This window comes from Vanellus vanellus (genome assembly GCF_965231255.1).
Source record: "Vanellus vanellus genome assembly, chromosome: 5".
NCBI lineage: Eukaryota > Metazoa > Chordata > Aves > Charadriiformes > Charadriidae > Vanellus > Vanellus vanellus.
In genome coordinates this window covers 82,048,971-82,062,661 of record NC_138910.1, presented here as the reverse complement: position 1 = coordinate 82,062,661, position 13,691 = coordinate 82,048,971, and positions in this window count along the sequence as shown.

Below are 13,691 nucleotides of genomic sequence, written 5' to 3'. Positions count from 1 at the left end.
CGGAGGAGCAGAGCCAGCCGTGCTGCCGTGCCATAAGCTCCCCACACATCAGGAGCCTGTTGCTTTGAGGTCATCTAGACTTGAGTCTTCTTGTCAAACACATCTAATTTATTTTCTCTAAATGGTTTAATAGCTCTTGGAGATCCCACAGCCTGTTGGCACCCTCCATGCTCCGTGGCTTTGAGTTCTACTGTTTGCCTCTGATCACGTTGCCCTCCCTCCTGTTGATATTCAGATGAAACAGAAATGTATTTTTAAGGCTGTTCTGATTTAATTGAGGTTTTTCCAATTTAAGCGTTAGTCTTCATCTCCAGCTTCGTTACAACACAAGAGGAGGCACACTTTCAGAAGAGATGGTAACAGGAGTTTGCCTCTTTGAGAAGGTCTCAAACAAGTACTTTTGAACAAAACCTTTGCAGATCATCATTATGCAAAGCTGGACGGTCGTGGGACTGAAGAGACGGACCTCTGATCAAGGAGGACACAGCTTTACTTGCTTCACCTTGCCGAATCCTGGTGGGGGCACTGCGCATTGTTGGGAGCTCTCCCCTTTGGCAGAGGGAAAGTAGACGCACGGACTGGGGAAAAAAAAGCTTACGAAAAGAGGATAGGTAGGAAACAGCCTCAAAGCAAAGGCTCAGGGGCGGTCCTGGTGCTGTTCCCTGTTTGAGTAATTTTCACATCTGTATTAGAACAGCATGAATCTCTTGATTCATGAGTGAAACCTCCGTGACGTTTCCTCCCAGTGCAGCTGTAATTAAAGCTGGGTGAGGCCGGGACGGCTGGTCGGGAAAACCCCCCAGTGCTCGGAAGGGTTCACGCAGGTGGGCACGAGCGGGGGTCCCCCCAGGGTGGGCGCCGCAGCCTGAGGTGGATGGTGGCTCCTCTCCTGGAGTCCCCGTGGAATCAATATTAATAGCCACGTGCCGAGCAGCCGCCGGATCTCATGACATCTGTAAGGAAGCCAGTTAATATTTCAGTAAGGTTCAGACAAAAGCAGAGATGAAAAAATGACAGATTCACAGTATCACGGAATAATATTTGCTGATTGAGAGGCACGCAGCTTTTTTTAACAAATATGGGGGACATCATTTGCAACTTGTTCTTGGGAAGAGAGAAGTCCCATGACAGATTTCAAATCTTTGGCACAGCTTCATAACTTTATCAAAGAAAAGCATGAAAGTGAGAACTTTGTTCTGAAAAAAAAAAAAGCAGGAAAAAAATCAATAGAAACCACAACAAAATCTAAGATCAGGATAATCATGTTGTACCATCAAAAAGGTACCGTTTTTGTGCCTTTTGTGATGTTTTCTTCATGACAGTTTGGTCTCAATGCCACAGTGAAAATAACTCTCTTGCCTTGTGATTGACAGCAAATTTAAATGCCAGCAAGCAAATGCCAGTAGGAAAAAAATCTTTGCTCACATATTGTACACCTTAACACAAAATTGGATCCAACAGGCTTCCTTGTAAGTTAATGGGTAATTGGACCCATATGGCACCCAAAAAAGTGCAAATTTGGGTTTTCAGTATGAGGAGAAGTTACCTGGGAAACTGTCTACGTTTAGTTACTTATCAATATTCAGTGCTATTGCCAAGACGAGATAAAGGAATAAGATGGAAACTTGAGACCTGTAGATAAAATAAGCCAATAAATGCATCAAGAGAGAATCTAACTCTGCAGCGGTTCCCCCTGATATTGAACTTCACTCCTGACCATCATAACAAAAATAAATGTCATCTGTGTTTCCTGTAATAGCAGCACTGAATAGTCCATATATTAACACTATTAATATAGTTGCCTTTTTTAGGCTTTTTTTTTTCCCTCTACATGTTTGGTTAAAGGACTTATAAGTAGCCCCCCCCCCCCCCCTTCCCCTTTTTAGGTTTGGGGTTGTTTTTTCCTTTTTGATCACCTTTCCATCAGTATATCTCTGGGTGAATTGTCGATGAAGGAGCAAGTGCATCTTGGATGTTGCTGGGAGTTCAGCTGGAAATGTTTGACTCCATAAAGACAGTGAAACTGAAGTATGGGCGGCTCTTCCCGGCTGAAGGGTCAGTAGCTCCAGAAGACATCCAAGAACTAGAAATGTCTGCTTGGAAACCACTGTATGACCCGAGCGCTGTGTGGGAAGCCCTGCTGGACCAGCCGGGATGTGGTTCATGACGAATTGTTGAGGTTTGCAGGCTGCGGTGTTGTAAACTGGGATTTTTAGGTGGCAGTGATCTCTGGAGAGGGACGGCACGGCAAGGTGTGCCATGGTGAGCTGGCTGGAGGGACGGCCTGGCCCCATCATCCTTGCCGGAGTGCCGGGACATTTGTCTGCCACACACAGAGGGTCTTCATTCCCCGCGGGAACACAAGGCAGGGCGTGCTTCAGAGCAAGCGGCAACGCTGCTGCTGTGATCGGAGCAAGGCAGGGTCAGCCGACATCCTTAGTCTGCTCAACGCTCGAAGGAGAGGAAGGGAATGATGCCAAAGTCACAGTAACTGTTAGCTGGTTGTCGGCACCGAGCTTGGTATTGATTCCTGTGGCACGCCTGCCAGTAACGGCGGAGACGGCGCGCTGCAACGGAGGACGTATCCTCCTCCTGGTTTCCCGAGCGTGATGTGATGCTGGAGGGCAGTGGAGCCAGATGCTCCTTTCCAGAGGCAGGAGCGGCCGAGGGAGGCTTTGAGGCTGGATTGCAGACCGGCCACCGAGTTAATGATGTGCGTCTGCGGGGTCCTGCGTCAGGCAGACGTTCGAATGGGAGAAAAATAATTGTTTTCCTTGTGTATGTTTTGATGTTCTGCTTGTGTGTGCTGGCACAATCTCCTCATTAGTGACAGACTGTCTGTGACTAAAGTATGGGCAAAAATGCTTTCTTTCTGTCTACTTTATCTGTAAAACAATAAAAAACTTTAATCATAAAAAAGGAAGGGCCAACAGCCTGCTTTTGTGATACAGACTTTTTGTTTTTATTAGGTCTGAGACCGAGAATGGCTCTTGTTAAGAAATACTGGTTTATTGCAGCGGGCTGGGAGATGAGATAAGAGCGAAATACCAAACGTGCATGCACAAACATGGAATGTGTGAAAAATTGGAATGATAAGGTCTTTGGAGCGGGTTCCTGCTAAGGCGATTGAGGTACGACGCTACATCATCTTTGCTGGAGGAGTTGAGGAAAATTGCAGTATAATCAATTAAAATTGGTGCCACTGTGCCTGGACCGAGCTGTCCAAAAGCAAAATATAATAAATAAATGTCTTCTACACGTTTTGCCAAGGTTATGTGACTTTGCAAGCAGGCGATGCGGCTGCAGAAGAGCGTATTGCACGGAGACACCCTCGGTGTGGATTAACCTGACGCCAGGCTCAGACGCCGATGCTCCCTTCCAGGGAAGGGATTTGCTCCCGGGGGGGATATTCCCGGAGCGTACGCCTCCTCCCAGACGTGCTGGATTTCGGCCTGGGGGATGGACTTCCCACCCAGCCCCATCCCAGCCCCGGGGTCACCCTGTCCCGGGACAGCCCCCGTCACAGGGACCCCGGACAGACCCCGCTCCTCCGGCTGAGGTGCGCCTCACCCGAAGGTCTGGGGGCAAAACCGGGCCAGCCGTGTGCCTGCGGATGGATGGAAGTGTCTGCAAAACTGCCTTTGCCGAGCTCGTGTAGCGCCGTGCCCTGCTGTGCCATGCTGTGCCCTGGCACTGGTGGCACTGGTGGCACTGGTGGCACCGGCAGCGTGCGGACCCCGCTCCCCCAGGGCTGCACCCCGGCTCGGCTCGGTGGCCGTGTGGGCACTTAAACACCGTCTTTTTCCCTCTCTCTGTCTCCCCCATCAAGTGAACTGTCATTATAACCCGTGGGTTCCGTGGCGAGACGAATGGGGGACCGCAGTTAATACTCCCATTATGCCCACACAGAAACGCCGAACAAAGCCTCCCCGTCCCTGGCACCGCACTAATGTTATTTCTCAATTACTTTTTGTTAAGCAAATATGTAGTGTGCTTTAAGTACTGCATCCAATAATTATGTTGAACTCTTCAGTACTGCGTGATGGCTTTCTTACAAACCCTTTCATTATACCTGTCATATGAACTTTAAACACTTGGCAATGCAGTAAGCTCGCATTTGAAAAATACAGAGATTATTTTTACACACGCCACCTGTTAGAGAACATTTGGGAGTGCAAAATTGAATGAAATTGAGGCATCTCACGTGGAAAAGATAGTATATGGAAAGTCTTCAGTAAATAGCCTCGTATTTTTTTTTTTTTTTAAAAGAGACAGAAGTACAAATGTTTAATACACGTACACACATATGTTGTCTGGAAGGTTTTGTTGTTCATACACACAGCTGCAATTTATATGCCAGGAGCTGTTGATGTTAGAAAAACAGTATCTCGGTTCTCCTTATGTCAAGGCACAATTTTAGATAGAGTTCTAACAAATAATGTAATTTCTTGTTCTCATTTATTTTAGCAAATAATTTTAGGGATGACTGAATTCTTTCCAGAGAATGCTGCTACTATATAGTGGGACTAATTAAGAGATTTTGGATATAAAAAGTATTCAAACACTTTACAAGACCAACTTTAAGTTTGCGTACAGTTTTAGGGAGAATTTTCTTCTCTCTTGCAGATTCCCATATTCCTCAAGGCCAACTCTTCTCCAGGACTCCCTTCCACCGGAGCTGGGAAGAAGGAAAATCCTGGTGTGGTGGGGACGTAGCCCTTCAAGGAAGGTTGTTTAAGTTTCTGCACTAATGGCAATAACAGGAGTTTAATTAGCACGGTAAATATCTCTCATTCCTTTTGACTGTTAGGAAAAGCCCAGGTCCTTCAATAGGTGTCACTTATTTTCCTCTATGCAGCCTATAAGTCCTCGGAAGCGCTGACAGACGCGAGGCTCTGTGTATGCCTCAGCTGGAGCTAATTCAGAAGATGCGGATACTTCAAAGCTTTCAGTTCGTTATTTTCTGTATGTTAGTTACATTTCAAAGCCAAATGATTTTTCAGTGAAAAATTCTATTGTCATTTAAATTGGGTCGGTTTTAAAACATCAAATAAAGTTCAATAAAATTTTGGTTTTAGAACACTGAAATCAAGTGTTTCAGTGGAGTTGACATATTTCATTTCAACAGTTTTAATGGAATGTTTTTGATCTTCAGTTTCCAAAGAGCTTGTCCAAGTGAAGTCATTAGTGCTCACACTTAAAAAAAATTAAGACTTTTGAAGATTGGCATCATGAAAACATTGCAATTTCATTAAAGCAAAATATTTTTATTAATTCAAAATAACTTTAAAATGTGTTAGAAATTTCAATTATTTCTTTTAATTCAAATTTGAAGACGGAAAATTAATTCATTGAAACAGAAAACACAGATCCTGCACAGATATTATGTGAATTATCATTTATTAAGACCAAACCAAATTTTGCTTAAAGTCAGTTACGATTCAAACCATTAGCCTTAATTAGAGTAAAACATAGGTGATTCAAAGCAGGATATGCTCAAATCATAGAATGGTTTGGGTTGGAAGGGACCTTGAAGACCATCTCATTCCACCCCCTGCCCCGGGCAGGGCCACCTACCCCCAGCCCAGGTTGCCCCAAGCCCCGTCCAACCCGGCCATGAACACCTCCAGGGATGGGGCAGCCACAGCTCCTCGGGGCACCCTGCCCCAGGGGCTCACCGCCCGCACAGGCAGGAATTTCTTCCTAATATTTAATCTAGATTTATGTTCTTCCAGTCTGAAGCCATTCCCCCTCGTCCTATCGCTCCATGCCCTTGTAAGAAGTCCCTCCCCAGCTCTCCTGGAGCCCCTGTAGGCAGCAGCTCTCCCCGGGTCTGCGCAGACCAGTGGCTCCCGCTAAACATCATTCTTCCAGGAAAGTCTTGTGTACCCCTCGGGAGAGCACATCTGGCGGCACAGCGACGCCAGCGCAGTGCAGAAGCCGTCCTGGGGCGGTGAGGTATTCGTGGTAAGTGAATTAATTCCAGCAGTCTGGTAAACACAATGTCTTTTTTAATTACAGCTGCTTAAATAATAAATAATTATTTTAAAATATTACATCTGGTATCTTGAAAATAGAGTTACCTGCATAAGCGAGCTTTTTTCAGGGTTAGGCCCATAGTTTTTGCTGTTCAAGTGATATATAAGGTTTATTGCTAAAGATGGGTTGCAAAATTTCTATCAAGAGTTTGTTTACTAAGGGTCTGACTCTTCCAAATTAAGTAGCAGACAGCACGTATTAATCTGAAATGCTTTTAAATTTTTTTTTGTTTGAAAAGACAGTCAACAGTTTCTCCAGGATTTTTTTTGTGTGTGTGTTAGTTTTTCTAGTGGAAATGTTGATAATGATTTTTTTTTGTTCTTTTTTTCAGAGTCACACTTTCCCCGCAAGGGGAATGTAGTCTTTTCAAATGTATGCCGTGTTCCTGTTAAATACATTTTAGGAACACTGTGTGCACATGAAAACACTCCTCTGCATTGATATATGTCACGGTATTATAATCAAGAAAAGGCAATAATCGCCAAAGTACTAGAACTTGCGACTTCCAGCCCTGTTTTTCCGCATTTTAAGGCGCATCCCGGCGCGCCCAGCACAAGCGGCAACGCGGCTGCGTAAGGGGTTGTTGCACCGCCAGAGGGGAGATGGGCACGGGAGGGGTGAGGGTGGGAAGTCCAGGGCAGAGGCTGCGGCTCCCCGCCGCCCGTCGCGGCGTCGGGCTGGGACGGGAAATTGATCCCCGGCTTTCCATTAAGACGTTTGTGCCATTATGTATCTTCCTAACTTAATTAATGGCTTGAACTTTGAGTTCTCAGAACCTCATTGATTTGGGGAAATGTGCCCTCTCGGTTTACGGAATACAAATCACACCCGGCAGCGGACTTAGTAGCTCTCTGCAGCCTCGAAGAGAGCCGTGCGCCGCGTGGGAAAGGGGAGCGGTATGCACGAAGGAGGGGCGGAGGAGGGGGAAAGGGCGGAGGTTTGGCCGGCGGAGCGGAGCCTGACCTTCTCCCCCAGCCCCGGGGTCTGGAGAGGTCCGCGGCTCCGGCAGCGAGCAGGGCTGGGGACACCTGGGAGGACCAGACCTCCCCGCCAGCAGCAGCTTGCTGTGGGGCTGGGTGGTTTTTTTCAGGCCCGGCTGTTTTGAAAATAATAGTTATCTAAACAATACTAGTTACCTAAAACACACAAAGGCAAAAAGTGTCCTGAAAATACCTCAGAAAATGATGGCTGGCTGGGCTGGCTTTTCAGAAAGCCTGAAATAGCGATGTACGCTCTGTTCCTACTCACCCCGGCGTACATAAGGCACCCCGGAGGCCCTGAGGTTTTGCTAGTCCCATAAACGCCGGGAAAGGCTGTGGAGCAAGGCAAATTTAAGAGAAAGGAGGCGGAGACCTGCGCAAACAGCTGTGGGAGCCATCGCCGTGTGCTGTGTGGTTTTTTCCAAGGCGCCTGCATCCCGCTGCCCGGAGCACCGGCTGTCCCTGCCGCCCCGGCCCCCCCCCCCACGGGAGAGCCGGCGGGCGCTTGGCCGGGCGCCGCTGCCCGGCATGGGGCTGGGGAAGGCAGGCTCTGCCCTGCTCTGCCCTGGAATTCACTGGTCCACGACCCCGATCTACCGTGTACAAACTGTCACCGCATCTGGAAAAATCAGCGGCGCTTCCAAAGAATAAAGGAAAAGTAAAATATCCAACTGAGTCTTCAGTTAATCATATTTTTGTCAGTTAATTACAGCTATTCTGGAAAAAATATCCAAGGATTGCCCTGCTTTAAAAATCTTTGACAGTAGTTTTATGAGGAAATCCATGCGTATTAATGACATCAACTGGAACGATCAGTTAGATAAGGACATGTCGATTATATCGCCGTGAGCACCAGGCTGACCAAGAGAAGGCCGCGCACCCCTCTCCCGGGGACAGCGGCGGGTGCAAGGAGGGGCGCTCTGGTCCTGCTGAGACCGCAGTGAGCGGGCTGGACCAGAGCCGCATCCCCCGCCGCGGGGCGCGTGCGGCAGCCGGCAGCGCACGGCACTGCCGCAGGGACAGAGGCTTCTCCAGGAGACCTGCCCGCCCCACCACGACGTCGGCCCCACGCACTCTCCTGCTCCCCGGTAATTGATTTGATTCGGTGTTTAGGAGGGGACGTGGTCTGGCGTGCTCGCTTTAGTACCTGAGTGGCGCGGAGATTTCGCCGTGTAGCCTTTCCTGTCGAGTGCTTATTTTATTCTATGCGTGCATGGGGGAAAATAACGGAATTTGCTGCTGCATTAAATGTCCTGTGTTTTTAGTGTAATCTCACAGACTCCATTTGTGATGTTTGGCTGGAGCCTAACAGGCCGGGGGATTTTTTTGGATGATCCAGACCTTCAGCCTTTTCTTGCAGCACGTTGCCAGTGTCCCTGGAGCCCCTCTCCGTCACCACCTACTGCTGACCCCCAGCCCCTCTCACAACAGCTCCCTTCTCCTGTCCTTGGTCACAGGCAGCATCACATCTTCCTCTCCCAGATCCAAACCTTTCCTCGTTCGGGGTGGGTATTTGACTCAGATATGTCATACGTATAAGCCGACTGCTGTGTCCGAGGAAGCCCCGTGGATCCTGCGGTGGGAGAGGAGATCACCCCGGAGGTGATCATGTCTAAAGCCCCACCGTCCATCACACGGTTATCTCGGTCTGTTTCGGAGCTCTCTGGTGCCAGGGTTTCCCCTCCTCCCCTTTGCTGGGGCACTCCAGGTTGACAATTGGCCTGAAAATATATTCTATATTGATTTCACCCCATTACTCCCCGGGTAATTTCTCTCTTCTACCAGTGTAAACAAATCTCTCATATCCTTCATGTTTATGCCCTTCCGATATATTTATACGCTGTTACGCCCCTTTAACATATTTTTCAAGTTGATGCAACTTCCAGGTTTTCATGGTTAAGTAAGAAATGAATGATGAGTGAGAACAAAGCCTCCTATTATGCAGTAAAGTGAAGCGTGTGCTAATTACTGCACACAGACATGATGATGGAAGAGGGGAGTTTAAGTGACGCGGCCGCGGTCTCCTGCAGCCCCACGCGCCCGGCGAAGGAAGAGAGATGGGGCCAACGTCCTGGTGCCTCCTGCCTGGAGGATGAGCACTCAGAGCACTGTGTTTTAAAGGAGGTGATGAAGTATAAATGACAGGCAGCAAGACGTGCATTTGAAATGCAGTATGGCTGGCACAGCCAGAAACAAAAAAACGTGTCTTTTTGTAAAATTGCACCACTATGAGAAAACATATTACTGCTTCCCCAATAGAGCACCCTGAGAAATAAATTTTCTCCTCCACTAACAAGGTGGTTTTGTGGCTACGGCTACTGGTGTCTCCAGCATCTGCAGACGAGATTTTCCCCCATCACACCTTCCCTTAAAGACCTGCCCGTCCCCCAGCCCGGAGCGCTCTTCCTGCAAAGGGAAAAAGAGCCCCAGTTTCTGTTCCAATATAAAGAAACTTTTTTTATGCTGAACTGGTTTTGTGCGTAGGACAATGCTGATGGGAGCAGTCGCTGCTGCAGCTCCCCCCACCGCCCACCCCCAGCCCGGCCTCGGCAGGAATCTCCTCCTGATTGTCAAATATTGACTCAGGCTTGAGAGCGGTCCCGAACTCCCCCTCAGGCTGCGTGCATCCCCGGCGGGGGCGGCAGATGCAGGGGGCAGAGACGGGCCAGGCTGGGGGCTGCAGAGAGCAAACACGGAGGGCGCGGACGCGGCCACGTGGCAGGGCTCAGCCGGCGTCACACTTGCACACGAAGCGGCTTTGTGTTCACCCGGTGCGCGGTCAGAAAGGAGGAAAGAAGTAGAGCTTCAAAATTAAAACTGAGAAAACAATCCGCTCTTTTAAAGCAAATGGCAAATTTACCAGGTCACACAAAGAACTGAATTCATGCTACAGAACAACCAGGTTACATTTTTAGTGAGTGATGGCAGCGTACCAAATCATTAACGTTTCCAGTAAAAAGAATATTGGCAGAGGAAAGAGAGGCAAGTATTCGGAGCCATAGAAGAGAGGCTGTCTCCACTGCCGCTAAAACAAAATCCCATCTCTGGGCAGGGTCTGAGGACCCTCTTTGATTTTCTGCTTGTTTGTAACACCCCAGTACCGAACACGGCGTGCTTCACCCGAGGGCGGATTTATGAAGACCACTGCACTGACACACCACCTCTGGGTCTCCCGGCTGTTGCCATGGGGCAGGACCTGCCCTTGCTCCCCAGCTGCCCTCCAACATGGGCTTCGGCTGGGGAAACAAGGTGATGGATGCTGTGAGCGATGGGAGGGTGAGCATTTGTGGGGAGAACATCCAGAGACCCCAGTCTGCCTTTTGCATGTGTGCTGGGAGCTGTCTGTGAATAGTAGCAGGGCCGGGGGGGGATTGGGCCCCTCTGCTGCCCTCTGCTCTGGGGAGACCCCCCCGCAGTGCTGCCTCCAGCTCGGGGGGTCCCCACAGCAGAAGGCCCCGGAGCTGTTGGAGCGGGGCCAGAGGAGGCCCCGGAGATGCTGGGAGGGCTGGAGCCCCTCTGCTGGGAGGAGAGGCTGGGAGAGGTGGGGGGGTCAGCCTGGAGAAGAGAAGGCTCCGGGGAGACCTCAGAGCCCCTTCCAGTGCCTAAAGGGGCTCCAGGAGAGCTGGGGAGGGACTTTTTACAAGGGCATGTCATGACAGGAGAAGGGGGGAATGGCTTCAGACTGGAAGAGGGGAGATTTAGATGAGATATGAGGAAGAAATTCCTGGCTGTGCGGGCGGTGAGCCCCTGGCGCAGGGTGCCCCGAGGAGCTGTGGCTGCCCCATCCCTGGAGGGGTTCAAGGCCGGGTTGGACGGGGCTGGGAGCAACCTGGGCTGGGGGGAGGTGGCCCTGCCCAGGGCAGGGGGAGCAACAAGATGATCTTTAGGGTCCCTTCCAGCTCCAACCATTCTATGATTCTGTGCTTCGATGATAAATTTACTTTCTCTTATGACAGTTAAGTTTTGGATTTGAACCTGGGCTGATATAAGAGAAATGTTGGGCAGAAGGTATCGATGCTTCACAGCACGTTGTGGACCTTTTGCCTGTGGCTTGTCTTCTCAGGCACGACTTTCTTCGTAAGACTCTTAACTGACTATTGATTTGAGACCTCCTTCCTCCTTGTGACGCTTCAAAACTGTAAGTTGGTTGCTTGAATTCTTGGTTTTTATATTCTTCTTGTACAGCTTCAGCAGGCCCCTTCTACAGACAAGTGCTTCTCGAGGGAGACGATACACATCCCATTTAATTCCCTAAATGCACTTCATATGCGCGTTCTTTAATTCTGTCTTATAGATTTTGGTTCATACTCTTTTGCAGGACATTTAACCTGTCTTAGTCAGTTACAGGAACTGCGATAGATGTTTCTCAAGGAAGGTCCCTTTATAGTTTTTAATTTAGGGTGAATTATTTGTGAGTTGGGGGTCAAAATGAGTTTGATCCATAGAGTAGTTTCCCCCCCCGGGGGTTCGCCCGGGGCTGTCCGCAGGTCCCTGCCCGGGTGATGCACATCAGCTCGTCTGTCCCCCCGGGCCTCTGCGCCCTCCGGGGGGGACGAGTGCCCCAACTGCAGATTGGGGGTCCTGGTGGTGAGAGAATCGGGGCGACTGTTCCCTGAGGGGGTGAGCCCCGAGTGGGGCGACGCTCATCTTTAGCTATAGGCATATCAGGGTTTATTTGACACCTAAACGCGATGCTCTCGCTGTTGGATGGCTCGCTCCGGAGCCGTTCATAACACCTCCCACTCTTTATATGCTTTTCCCTGACAAATAATGAGACTGTCAAGCAATTATTTCGTTTTCAATATAACTAGTAGTTAAAATAATTTGGTCAAAGTCTGCATTTCTTGTATCAGCAGATATCTGATGTAAACTTCCACCCATTGGTAGGCTTGGCTTTATTTTTTCTGATAGTATTCCGTCTTTTTACATTATCCAGAAGACCCTTTCTAGCCGTCTTGCGCGGCCCCCTTGCTGTTGGGACGGAGCACAAGGCGGGTGTGCGGGGTTCACAAAGGCCCGGGTTAGGGTACGGCTGGTCCTCCGCGCCCTGATGGATCTATAAACTGCTTGTTTCCTTCAAACACCTGAGACTTATGTCAAGAGGTAATTCTTCCCTTATCCTTTAAATCCTTCTACCTACAAAAAGTGACAGCTGCTGATGAAATGACAATATGAGCCAACCAGCGATCGCTGCGGGCTGTCAGTTGGGATAACTGGAGGGCTTGGAAGGTTTAATTTCAATTTGAAATGATTTTATATGGGGAAAACCATGAGTGATAGGGTTATAACAGCAGCTGACAAACATGACCACATCACTTCACGTTTGTTTCCCGTTAACTAACTCTCTGCCTTTCTTCCTTTTAATGTCACATACGCTTTTGGAGTCATGTTTCAGTTTAGATCTTTAAACTTCCTGGGGAAGAGGTGCTCCCCATGTTTTCATTCTGCAGAGCAACAAATACAGAGGGTCACCAGCTGACACTGCTATCTGCAAACTATGATTCACTGGCTTGATCTAATCTCTGAGAAAGTGGGTAAGCATGATTGCACATGACACCCGGATTCCCTCTCTTGTCAAATACATCCAGAACACAGTGCAGTGTGAATTATCAGAAGGACAAAGTGTACCGCACTGGGCAACCCCATCATAAATTCTGTATTTTTTGAAGTTTAATAAAGTCGCCTTTTCCGATGTCTTGTTCAGACGTCCAGGGATGCTTCTGGAAATCAGCGAGCACCACTCCAGCAGTCGGCTCTGGTCCGCAAAGCTCCTCTGCCCTGGTGGGCTGAAGGTGAGGGAGAGCTGGGCTGGGGGGGGCAGGAGGGGGTGGCTAGCACGGCTCGCAGCCCGGCGGCCGTTTGCCAAAGGTCCTGCCTGTCCCCTCCCCGCCTGCAGCCGCCCGGCAGGGTCAGGAAAGACCTCGGACCCCAGGGGAGATTCCACTGGGCTGCGATGGCAACCGCCCCCGTGAAAGTCACCTTCCTCAGACGGTCACACTATGGAAAGGGTTTGTTTGTTGGTTTCTTTTATTTATTTGAAAGTTTGGTACAGCCACCAAAATATGTGCCCTGGATTTAAGTATTGCTAGTTTCTGCCCTGTTACAGCAAGCTTCTCTTCTCTACTTCCAGTTAGGAGAAGCCTGCAGATTTTAAGGATGTCTATCCGGTTTCCTCAATTTTCCAAGAGAAGGATTTTGATTATACAGTAATCTGAGCTCAGCGGGCTTTGGAAATGAGCCTTCACCATATTTCTGTTGCTTAGAGTGGTCACCGCTTTATTTTTCACTCGTGATTCTTTAGCTAACACGACGTTAATTGTGATTGGAAAATGATTGAGCCTGCGAGTTGTGAGACTGCTCTCACTGAACAACGTAGCAAGAATCGCTTTGATTAGATTGCTCTCTCTTTTCATTACTGAACAACTTTAAGCTTAGAAAGAAGTTAAGAGTGAAAAAATATTTGTGTTGAGAGACTCTTTCCCCCACGCTAGTGAATAGATGTATGAAAGACAAACCTGCCCTTACGCGGTCTCTCCTCCGTGATTGCTTTTCAAGAAATAAAAGTAAGGATCTGCTCTCAAGGACTAAGCACGGTGTTTTCCGTCAATCTGCCCATTAGGACTTTTCTGTTTGCAGACCTGCCGTACAACATCTTCATATTTGAAATTGCTT